The 12,439-nt window shown below is 40.3% G+C and overlaps 1 long non-coding RNA gene across 1 annotated transcript; it reads left to right on the plus strand.

Annotated features, from left to right (window-relative positions):
* The first annotated feature begins 570 nt into the window (after window positions 1–570).
* On the plus strand, window positions 571–2,002 carry LOC114046063. The gene is made up of 2 exons (XR_003569460.1): window positions 571–678; window positions 1,361–2,002. It is a non-coding gene; the product is annotated as an uncharacterized LOC114046063 (long non-coding RNA).
* The last annotated feature ends 10,437 nt before the right edge of the window (window positions 2,003–12,439 follow it).

Raw genomic sequence — 12,439 nt, forward strand, 5'->3', positions numbered from 1 at the left:
TAGTATCTCAGTATTATGAAAATAGTTTTCACTTCAAGGACTCCTTGAAAGGGTCTCAGAGTTCTCTAACCACGCTTAGAAAAACACTGATTTAGTCCAATTCCATCACTTAATATATGAGGAACCTAAGAGGGAGGAAATCAGGAAGTTACCACCTCATGGACTGGGCCTCGGGCAAGACATTTTTGGCCAGATCTGCCCGCAACTGCTCTGGCCCAGTGTCTTGGATGCAGAAAACAGACTTGAACGGATTGGGGGTGGGGAGTTGGGGACAAAGGAAGCGACTACAGAGAGGACAGGATGAGAGCGTTGGGGAGGGCTAAAGAAGGTAGGAGGGAGACAAGGGGCGACGGAGGGAGCGAGGGAAGGATGGGACGAGTATGACGGAAGAAAAGGGTGAGCAGAGATGGGGAAGTGGGAGGGATGGAGTAGGAAGGGGAGTATGGAGAAGGACGATAGCTGGTATGAGAAAGCTTGGTTTCCCGGGCTCTGGACTGACTCCACAAGGAGGCGGGAGGGAAGCAGGAGGCGGGGAGAGGCAGAGCAGAGGGGCGGGTCGGAAGGCTGCGGGTCTGGGACCTGGGGCGGAGGAGGGCTGGCTGACCAACTTAAGGCGACTGGCAGCCCTGGCCTGGCCCTACGTTCCCGGGGGAAGAGGGTGTCTGAGTGTGTTCCCAGGTGGGCTAAGCGCTCTCTGTGCCCAGGCAAGCCCTCCTAGGGAGAGTGGGGTTGGTTTAAGAGACTTTTGCCTTTTTGGGGAAGAGGAAGGAGTTTCCCTTAACTGTGTCCCGAGGCCTCGGGGGCTCCGGGTGGCGGCGGAAGAGAACTTGGAAAGTGGGGGGAGGGAGAGGGGGAAGGAGTCGGGGAGGGAGTGGGGGAGGGGAGAGACTCCGCTTTCTGCCGGGCTCTGGGCATCCCGAGAGGAAGCTGCGCTGGGGCTTATTGGGGGTGTTGTGTTTGGGGGTTTCGGGGCTTGTATCCCTAGGCATGTCAGGGGCTGGTGGCCAGGATTCCTGTGTTTGGGTTAACGCTAAAGGGGGTTTGATGCTCGATTCTGGGGCGGTCTCTGGAGTGTATTGGGGACTCCAATGGTGTCTTTTGGGGGTCTCTGAACAATGTTTGGGAATCATGGAGCAGCACTCCGTGGATCTGGGATCCCGTTTGGGGATCTGAAGTGCGGGGGCTGCGAGTGTATTTGTGGGGGAGCCCTGGGGGTTCTTTGGTCACGGGGGGCGGGGACACCCGTAGCTCCTCCTTCCCGTCCCCGTCTAGTCCCGTCCCCGTCTAGTCCCCTCCCCATCGCAGCTCCTAGTTCTCCTCCCCCCTCGGCCTCTGAACAAACTTTTCTTTCTCTTGCAAGTTGCGGACTAAAGCTGGGGAGAGGGAAGAGCCGAGAGACCGCCTCCAGAGCCGCGGCCAATCCCGCCCTGGATTTGGCGGGTGCTTAAGTAAAGCAAGGACTTTCCATACTGGAAAAAAAAAATTCATGAAAACAATCTTTTACAGCACAAGTTAATGACTACTAAAACATTTGGACTAAACTGAAATCGAGGAACCCAATATGTCGTTAACGTCTCTCTTTACAATGCAGAATATGTACCAAGTGAAATTATGTTTTATATTATGAGTACTGTTTGCATTACTTGCATTTAGCTGTATAAATAGTAAAGAGGTACTGTTACATTAAAATTAGCATGAGTAACTCCATTTTGCCTTTCATCCACCATTTTGTGAAGTTTCAACTCTCAGTAAGGCACAAGAGTACTCCCCTTCCCCAGTCACTCCATTTAAAGACTGTCACAAGACCCTTCTCCCTCTCACCTCAGTGATACCTTCTACCAATGAGAAACCAAATGTCTTAATCCCTATAATCCTGTTTTTTCACTCCCTGCAAATTGTATATTAATGGTGTAGAAACCAAGCTTTGGGGTCCGTGGCTATTGAGAGCCCAGTGTGTATTACAACTGCATGCGTTGCTTAATAAATTGTTACCTGGATGTAATTACTCGGTTACTTTTTATTTCCAACATAACACTACCCAATAAAATTAAATGTGAATACTCCTCTGTGTGTGGATGTATGTATAATGTTTGGATAACTCATGAAAAAATGTGAAGCATACATCGTGTATATGTATATATACATACATACACACACATACCTTGTAAAGCAAAAAATAAAATGTAAATATGAAAAGTGAAAGAAAAAAATGATGAAAATTATTTCAGAGAAATTGGGGAAGACTTGAATGAACTGATTCAGTAAAGCGAAGTGAGTAGAACAATTCATACAAATAATAATATTGTAAAGACAACTTTAAAGATAGGAAACTCTATCCAGCACAATAACCAACTACAATTCCAGAGGACCCAGGATGAAACACATTATCCACTTCCAAACTGAGAGGTGATGTACTTAGAGTACAGATTGGGGCATATGGTTTTCTTGTACATGACCAATGTGGGAATTTGTTTTACTATACATGTTGGGAAATGATGCTAGGTGTTTTTTCCCCCTTGCTTTTTCAAAGGCAGGTAAGGGAGCAAAGGAGACATGAGAGGGAGAGAATGTACACCTGAAAAAAATTGAATTAAAAATATTAAGGAGATTAGGAATATGCTTCTTTCAGGAGGTGGGATTTTGACTGAGACCTAAAAGAAGCCAAAGAAGCTAACAGATGAGGAGGGAAAGAATCCCAGGCATTCAAAGCAGCCGTTTAAAATTCAAGGAGTTAGGAGATTGTTGTGCAAGGAAAAGCAAGGAGGCTACTGAGACAAGATTACAGAGTACTTGGAAGGGGGATTAAGGTGCAAGAAGACTGGAAAGGTAGGAAGGAGCCAGGTTATGATGGACTTTAAAAGTCAAATGTTTGTTTAGTCATTTTTCTGTCATGTCCAACTCCTCTGTGACCCTTTTCCTTTTCTTGGCAAAGAAAAAGTGGTTTGCCATTTCCTTTTCCAGCTCATTTTACAGATGACAAAATTTAGCCAAACAGGGTTAAGTGACTTGCCTAGGGTTACACAGCTAGTAAGTGTCTGAGGCTGGATTTTAATTGTCTTCCTGCTTCCATGCCCAGCTCTATTCACTGTGTCCCCCAGCTGCCCTAAAAGCCAAAAAGGATGTTATATTTGATCCTGGAAGTAATAGGAAAGCATTGAAGTTTATCAAATAGGGGATGACCATGGGCAGACCTTTGATGTAGGAAGATCATTTTAAAAACTGAGTACAGGATGGTCTAGTGTAGTGGGGGGAGACTTGAGGCAAGAAGACCAACCAGCAAGCTATGAAATTGTTGAAATATTCCAGGAATGAGAGGTTCTTCACCATTATGGTGCCAGATTTTGTGAAGACAGAATGGATAGTATATGACAGCTGATTGACTATGGGGGGTAAAGAGAGTGAGGAGTCAAGACTGACACCTAGGTTGTGAGCTTGCATGACTGGGAGGATGGTGGTGTCTTTGACAGTAATATGAAAGTTAGGAAGAAGAGAAGGTTTAGAGGGGAAGGATGAGTTCAATTTTGGACATGTTAAGTTTAAGGTGTCTATGAGACATCCAGTTTGAGATGTCCACTAGATAGTTGGAGACTGACTGATGGTCAGGAATGAGATTAGGATTGGGGAAAATAGTTATGAGAATCATCTTCATGGAAATGATAATTGAATCCATGAGAACTGTTGAGATCACTAAGCCAAATAGGAGAAAGGGAGAAGCAAAGAGGGCCCAGGACACAGCCTTGGGAGACATCCCTGGTTATCAGGCATATCCTGGATGAAGATCCAGCAAAAAAGAGCCAGGAATCAAGTTGTGAGAGGCTTTGACTGTCAAGCAGAAGAGCCTGTATTTTATTCAGGAGGTAATAGGGAGCCATTATCATTACTTGAGCAAGGAAATGACATGTTAGACCTGTGCTTTAGGATGCTCACTTTAGCAACAGTATAGAAGATAAATTGGAGAGGGGAGGGACTTGATTCAGGAAGACAGGTAATGATATAAAGGTTTATCCAAATGCAGAATAGAAAGTAATATCTTTCACAGTGGTGGATAAAGGATGAGATCATAAACAACCATGACTTAAAGAAAATTGCAAAGACAAAACTGAATAGTTCAACTAGATAAAAAAGATTCTGCACAAGTTAAATCAATGCAGCTAAAATAAGAAGGAAAAATACAGACTAGAAAAATCTTTCATTAAATCTCTTTAAATACCTGACAAATAATAGTAACTAACTTTTTTTTAATAGAACAACAACTACAAGGTAGTTAGTGCAAATATTACCCCCATTTTATGAATAAGAAAATAGGCTCTGAGAGGTTGAGACTTATCTATAACATGCAAGCACGTTTCTCCATTGCCTTCAGCATAATATTTATTTTTTATTTATTTTTTGCTTTTTTGGTGAGGCAGTTGGGGTCACACAGCTAATAAGTGTCAGGTATCTGAGGTTGGGACACATTTGAACTCAAGTCCTTCTAACTCCAAAGCTCTATCCACAACGCCACCTGGCTGCCCCTCATAATATTTATTTTTAGCTCTTTAGAGGCAGTTGTGACCCATGTCTTACTGCTGTACAACCATGCTGGTAAAATGTTAGTACTGAAAAGATGGGCCTTTGCTTTTGCAGGAAACTTGGGATCAGTAAATGAGCTTTACAGTTTTCTAAAAGCAATCAAGTCATCTCTCTTCCTTCTGTTCAATTTGGGCCCAATTCATCATCCATTTAAACTCTGTCCAAGATATACATACTGTTGGATAAGCTCTATTACAGAGGTTCTTAAATTGGGTCTATGAATTTGGTTATTTTTTTTAAAAATATTTTGATAAGTATATTTTTATATAGTTGGTTTCTTTTGTAAACCTCTCAAAATCTTACAGAAAAGGTTGAGAACCCCTGCTCCCTAGTGTATCCTTCCAAATGTATGTTGAAATCTGGGCCATAGACATTCTTCAGCTACTTGATTGTTCCTGTGTAGATGGTCAGGCCAAGCTCTTCTGAGTGATTACAGGTCTCTTCCAGGAAGCTCAGTAATGTAACCAGCATAAACCTTATGCACAAACTGGAGCATCTAGAAGACCTCACCATCCACATTCAACCTGGACTCTGCAGTGGACCTCCTCCATCACAGAGGGCCAATACCTCTGAAGAACAAACATCTCCCTATTTATGACTCAGCTAATGTTTATTATTGGAGGATCCTTGAGCAGGGTTATTTTTGTTGTTACGTCTTCCAGGGAATCTTGAATGATCTTGATGGGAGACCCTCTGCTGTTAAAGCACCCAAAGGCAGCAGTTTCTTCTACCAATTCAAGTGCTTTTCTTTAACAAACAATAAATGTGATATGATCTTATATTCTTTCTATCTTTTAGTTAATTGTGCAATGGAAAAAGTGTGTCCAATTAGAAAATAATGTATATGAAAACCTACATTTCCTACATACACATCAAGGATGCCCTTGATTCATGTGTAAAGTTTTTATATGGATGAGAAAGTAGGCATGTAGATGAGTAGTTACTAATGTTAGTCAGTTTTTTTCAGCATCAATAAGAACTAAGATTCCCTCCCACACACACATACACCTTTGGTACTTTCATCTACTTCAGATAACTTGTATATTGGTCCCTCATAATGGATCACATCTAGCACAGATATCTTCTATATATGCTTGGTCTAATTTAGCTACTTTCTCCATTTCTGTTCTACTTAGTGACATTTCTGCCTCTTCTATAAGCACATCTAGGAATTTAATGTGAGCATCCAAGTGTAGTGATTTCACTAATCTTGATAGAAAAAGCCACTTTTAATTTTTTAAAGCAAATATTCTCCATATCCATTTATCTTCTTTTTGTAGTCCTTCTATATTTATCCTTGAATTCACTTGGAAAAACTTTGCTTGGTTGGATATCTTGCCAAGCCTTCTTCTTCTTCTTCTTTTTTTTTTTTTTTGGCAATTGGGGTTAAGTGACTTGCCCAGGGTCACACAGCTAGTAAGAGTCAAGTGTTTGGTCTGAGACTGAATTTGAACTCAGGTCCATCCTGACTTCAGGGCCAGTGCTCTATCCACTGAGCCACCTAGCTGCCCCCACCAAGCCTTCTTTAAACTGGTTTTATCCTCCACAGCTTCTCTCTGCTTTATGAGACAATTCTGTTTATAATCATCCATCATTCTTCATTGTAACATTTTCCAAATAAGTTTATATTTCAGCCCAATGTTGCCTTTGGTAGCTCTCTCTCTCCATTTCGAAAGTAGAACAGATTTTTTTGATTAAGGTACTTTCTGTGTTCTTTTGGTCTCCTTTTATTTTATTTCTCTCTCTCTCTCTTTTTTTTTTTTTTTTTGGTGAGGCAATTGGGGTTAAGTGACTTGCCTAGGGTCACACAGCTAGTGTCAGGTGTCTGAGGCCACACTTGAACTCAGGTCCTCCTGACTCTAGAGCCAGTGCTCTATCCACTGTGCCATTTAGCTGCCCCATTTTGGTCTCCTTTTAGCAATTAATTTACATTGACTAAATTTGAGGATGAAATTATTATAGTGGCTATTATTTTTTGCTGTCCATTTCTCACTTTTGTTTTTTTAATTCCTTATGTAAATAATTCAATTACCTGTTTAAATAAATTGTTTTAATCGCCCACCATTTATTTTTCTCATTATTATTTTCCTTCTCCCAGAACAAGGCTAGCTACATTTTCTCCTCAGCATTCTAGGGGTACCCGTGAGCAGTTTGAGAAGTCTTTTTAGTACCATCAGCTTGATCAATCATTCTGGTGTATTCCCCTATGGTCAGCTATCAGTGATTAGTGCCCCAGGTTAACTTAACCAATTAACATCAATTAGTTTTTGCAAAAACATATTTACTGGGGGCAGCTAGGTGGCACAGTGGATAGAGCACTGGCCCTGGAGTCAGGAGGACCTGAGTTCAAATCCAGGCTCAGACACATAACACTAGCTGTGTGACTCTGGGCAAGTCACTTAACCCCAATTGCCTCAGGAAAAAAAAACAGAAAAACAAACAAAAAGAGATACTTACTGCAAATATAGAACAAAGACAGGAGAACAAATATTTACCCCCCAACTCATTCCTATACCACCTCAGTCCCAAGGGAGAATGGACTCAGACTTAATGCATTTTCTATACAGCATAGTTCACTTCCAAATGCAGCATGGTCATTGGATGAATGAGTCCTCCTCTGCTTGTGTGGTTGTGTTTGTGTAACAGTAAGGTGTTACGGGCTGTGCAGAACTTACAATTTGTTTCACAGGTTTGGATCTGTACCCACAAAGACACGTTCACACTTTTCCTAGCTTGTAAACGATTTAATATCATAATAATTATAAACATACATGCACATCAATGTGATTATATATAATGATACAATCTTAGAAGCAAAGACTATTGACAGAAAGATAGAGAGATGAAGAAGAAATACATCACCAATCTGAGGAAGCACCAACTCCTGAACATCTGGCTGGGGAAGTCCTATATGAGGACTCCATCAGGGTCTCGGGTTGGGAAAGTCCCTACGGCAGAGACTCCCACAGTCACTTTCCCAAGAAAGACCCTTTTAATCATCCCTACACAAAGAAGGCAGGGAGCCAAGGAATATTCGATTAATCCTAAGGACCTGAGAGTTTTGGCTGAAACTCTCCATCCTCAAGAACAATCTTTGTTATGTCGAAAAATGTCTCAGATCAATACCCAGGAACTTGCCAAGTCCCTGGATGTTTACCTCAAGACTTGTTTTTTAAGGCATAGTTCCCCAAGGTGGGTCTGGGTTGAAATAAATCCCAGAACAATAGGTTAGGGAAGTTCCTTGTCCTTTGGCTTGAGCTGTGGGTAGGGAAGATCTTACACATTAACCCCTCAGTGTGTTGTGGTTTGTCCTTAGTTCTTGAAGAGGACCATGACATCAGGAAGATGATGCCATGACTTGCAAGTGAATTGGATTTTAGCGAGGGAGGGCTGTGCAAAGTCACCAGCCTCATTTTCTCCTCTAGAACCATCCGGATCCAGTGGCCAGATATAGATCAGGATGACTGGACATGGCCCAGGATGCTCCTTTGCTACTGCTGGAATGAACCGGGCAAGTTGCTAGGTTCTTTGCTCCTCACTGTCTTTCTTCTAGCAAATCCTGACACAGACTCCACTCCTGGACTTCTAGTGGCTGTCTCCCCTGACTTTTTTGAATATCACGTGGTTGTAGCCGTTTCCAGTCTCCTTCACCTAAAACAAGAAAGAGCAACTTTGAAGATGCAAAGAACAAAGGCCCATATTCATGGGCCACATGTTGGCCTTATTTGGGTTGGCCTCTCACTTTATGTCATTGTCTCTCACCTGAATAGCAAGTAGGAAAGGAAGATACCAACCAAGGACCAGACTCTTGTTGACTAATGCCATGTTCTTCTTTGCAACCAATAAAAAAAGTTCCTCTTCACCACATGGCTAATGAACCAAAACTAGTTACTGAATGTCTGCTCATGCTCAGGTCACCGTGGTTTGTTTTTTTTCCTTGTAGGCAATGAGGTTAAGTGACTTGCCCAAGGTCACACAGCTAGTAAGTGTCAAGTGTCTGAGGCTGGATTTGAACTCAGATCCTCCTGACTCCAGGGGCAGTGCTCTATTCACTGTGACACCTAGCTGCCCCAAGCATGGGGTTTTCATTAGCAGAACATATTTTGCATGTTTATAAGGACTGAGCTCATTGGCCAGTTCCCCATTACATACAGATAACAGATTTCATACTCTAATATTTTGAGGAATATTCCACTTCCTTTCCTGGACTAAATTGAACTGGTCCAGTGAGACGTTAACACAAAATCCACTTCAGAGCCAAATACTTTGTTGGCAGCCACCATATTGGAGGGAGTAACCTAAGGCGTCTGTAGGCTTTGGTGCCCTCTGGTGGCCAGAAAAAATACTACAGCATATTAATAAAGTGACTGTTCCTTCAGTGCTGTACCATAAAGTGACTAAAGAGGTTGAGGCCAATAGTTAAGTAGTATATCACCTACTTATTAACTCAAATACTCTATTCATTTTTTAAAGTCCCTTGCTGGATAACTAGTACAGAGACATCCTTTCTTCCTATGTTCTTAAGGAAAACAGGACTGAGCCACAACGTTACAAAAATGGTTCTGAAAATAACATGTACAGCAGTACCAGACCTTAACCTATGTTATAAGGTGAGAGCATTGTTGAAGTGTAAAATGAATAATTTTGATTATTTTAAATTAAAAATTTCTTGTATAAATAAAACCGATGTAGCCAAGAATAGAAGGAAAACAGAAATTTTGGGGAAAAAACTTTCATAAACAATCTTTCAGATAGGATATGATTGTGTTGGAATACTGCCATGATATAAAAAATGATGAGGTGGTTGATTTTGAAAAACATGGAAAGATTTGGATCTATGAAGGAAGGTGCTATCCACTTCTAGAAAGAAATGACAAATAAAAATATGCCTAGTATGCTCTTACATAAATGTATATGTGTGCATATATATGTTTATAGATATTGTGTGTGTGTCTGTGTGTGTGTATAATTCCTGTTTAACTGTAGCCTTGGGGGCAGGAGTGAGGGAGAGCAAAAATAAAGTAAAAAGTGCACAGCAGAGAACAAAAGAAAACCTAGAAGGAAGTAAAGAAAAGTTGGGCAGCTTTGAAAACAATGTGTAATATGTGTTACATTGGTTTTTTTGAAATGGAAATTTATTGTTTTATGTTGAATCTTATCTCATCTTCTGCTATGTACATGAAAATATTCTTTTTTTTCCTTTTCTCATTTTGTATTTAAGTTTAAAATGAAAAAAAACTGTGTATGACCCAACAATACCACTACTAGGTCTGTATCCCAAAGAGATCAGAGAAAAAGGAAATAAACCTATCTGTACAAAACTATTTTATAACAGCTCTTTTTGTGGTGGCAAAGAATTAGAAATTGAAAAGATGCCCCTCAATGGTGAATGGTGAATGGTGAACAAGTTGTGGTATATATTTTTGTTTTGTTTTTGCTTTTTGGTGAGGTGATTGGGGTTAAGTGATTTGCTCAGGGTCACACAACTAGTAAGTGTCAAGTGTCTAAGGCTGGATTTGAACTTAGGTCCTCCTGACTCCAAGGCTGGAGCTCTATCCACTGTACCACCTAGCTGCCCCATGGCACATTATTTTGATGGAATGCTATTGTGTTATAATAAATGATGAGCAGGATGGTTTCAGAAAAACCTGGGAAGACATATATGAACTGATGTAATGTAAAGTGAGCAGAACCTGGAGAATGTTGTTTACAGTAACAGCAATATTATAACAATGATCAACTGTGAAAGACTTGGCTACTGTGATCACAAAAATGATCCAGTTCTGAAGGACTCATGATGAAAAATGCTGTCCCCCTCCAGAGAGACAACTGATGAATTCTGATTGCAGATTCAAGAAGATTTTTTCACTTTATTTTTCTTGTTTTTATTTATTTATTTATCTATTTTTGGCAATGTGGGTAATATGGAAATGGAGAAGCTAGGTGGCACAGTGGATAGAACTTGAGGCCTGGAGTCAGAAAGACTGGAGTTTAAAATCCAACCCCCAATACTTACTAGCTATGTGATCTTGAGCAAGTCACTTAACTCTGTTTGGCTCAGTTTCCTCATCTGTAAAATGAGCAGGAGAAAGACATGACAAACCATGCTAGCTCTTTGCCAAAAAAACTTTAAATGGAGTCATGACTGAAACAACTGAATACCAACACCAACAAATATGGAAGTATGTTTTGCATGATTTCACATGTATAACTGATATCATATTACTTGCCTTTTCAATGGATAGGGGAGGAATTGGAGGGAGGAAGAAAATTTAGACCTCAAAATTAAAAAAAAAGAAATATCAAAGATAAATAAATAATAATTTAAAAAAGAAAATAATATGCAGATTCATCAAAAGTATCTTTGCTGACAGTGGTAGTAGTGACTAGGCAGACTTTCTCAGGTGATATTTCATAGTAAATGACATTTTTTACTATCACACAATTGACTGAAGGATATTGAATACTGTGTAATTAAAATAACCAAGCTTGGCCCCAAAGAAGAGCTGAGAAAATGTACCTCCCTCACTTCTTTGCAAAGACTGAGGACTATGGATGTGGAATATATTGCATATACTGTCAGATGTGGTCTGATGATTTATATATTGGTTGGTTTTACTGAACTTTTTTTTTCTACTTCTTTTTATTCTTTATTACAATGGCTGGCTGGTTAAGAGAGAATGGAGGAATATATTTGGAAATGAAGCTGATGTAAAAAAAGATATAACAATTAAACAAAAAAAGAAAGACACAATACAAGATCCTATTGTGCTTATTAAATAATGCCTTTTTTTTTAAAGCTTTTGATGCAATAGAGCAAAATGCTACTTGAAAGGCTCTCTTACAACAAGGTGTCTCCCATGTATACCTCAAAATTCCTTGAAAATTATAACAACAGAGAAAATTTTGTTTAACTATACTATAATCATGAATGTTGGAAGAGGCATAAAATGGAAACTTAGGCTTGTCAAAGCATGTTTCTTACTGTCATGAAGGAGATCCAGCACGGAATCCAAGTCAAGAATCCACAAGGGATTGATTGATTGATTGATTGATTTTGGTGAGGCAATTGGGGTTAAGTGACTTGCCTAAGGTCACACAGCTAGTGTTAAGTGTGAGGCCACATTTGAACTCAGGTCCTACTGACTCCAGGGTGGATGCTCTCTCCACCTAGCTGCCCTTCTGTTGACAAAGTCCTCTGGAGTCTCATGTTCACAGATGACATTGTGCTGGTTGCATCAAGTCCTAGAACACTGCAGGTTCATCTGGATGAAATTCGTAGCCACTCAAAACAATTTGATATAACCATCCACACAGGAAAAACCAAATTAATATGCCATTAGATAAACAATCTAGACAGCTCATCCACCAGGATAGATACTTTGAACAGATATTGAAAACAGACATAGAATTTAACCCAGAATTGTACAGGAGGAGAGAAAAAAAGGCAGCATTGCCCAAAGGCAATTATAGAGCTCCTTTAATTACCCCAAACTTCTCCCTAAAACGAAGTTCCATTTTTTAATACCAATATTATGCCACTGTTGTTGTATGGCAGTGAGTCACAGAACATTGGATTTTCTGAAGAATTAAAATTAATTACCACTCAGAAGACAATGTAGAGGGGCATAATGGGTGGTAGCAGGCTGTAATACATAAAAGAAAAACTGGAGCTAAGGGTGTCAACAGGGAAATGTATGGGTGAAAAAGTTGAACTGGTCATATAGTGAGAATAATAGATAATAGTTGGACATCCCAAGTACCTTCTTGGTTTCCTCTTAATATCAATAAAAAGTAAGGAAGCCCATGTCCCCTATTCACACACACACACACACACACACACACACACACACACACACACACACAC

The sequence above is a fragment of the Vombatus ursinus genome, unplaced genomic scaffold (genome assembly GCF_900497805.2).
Source record: "Vombatus ursinus unplaced genomic scaffold, bare-nosed wombat genome assembly UNPS02014780.1, whole genome shotgun sequence".
NCBI classification, from domain to species: Eukaryota; Metazoa; Chordata; class Mammalia; order Diprotodontia; family Vombatidae; genus Vombatus; species Vombatus ursinus.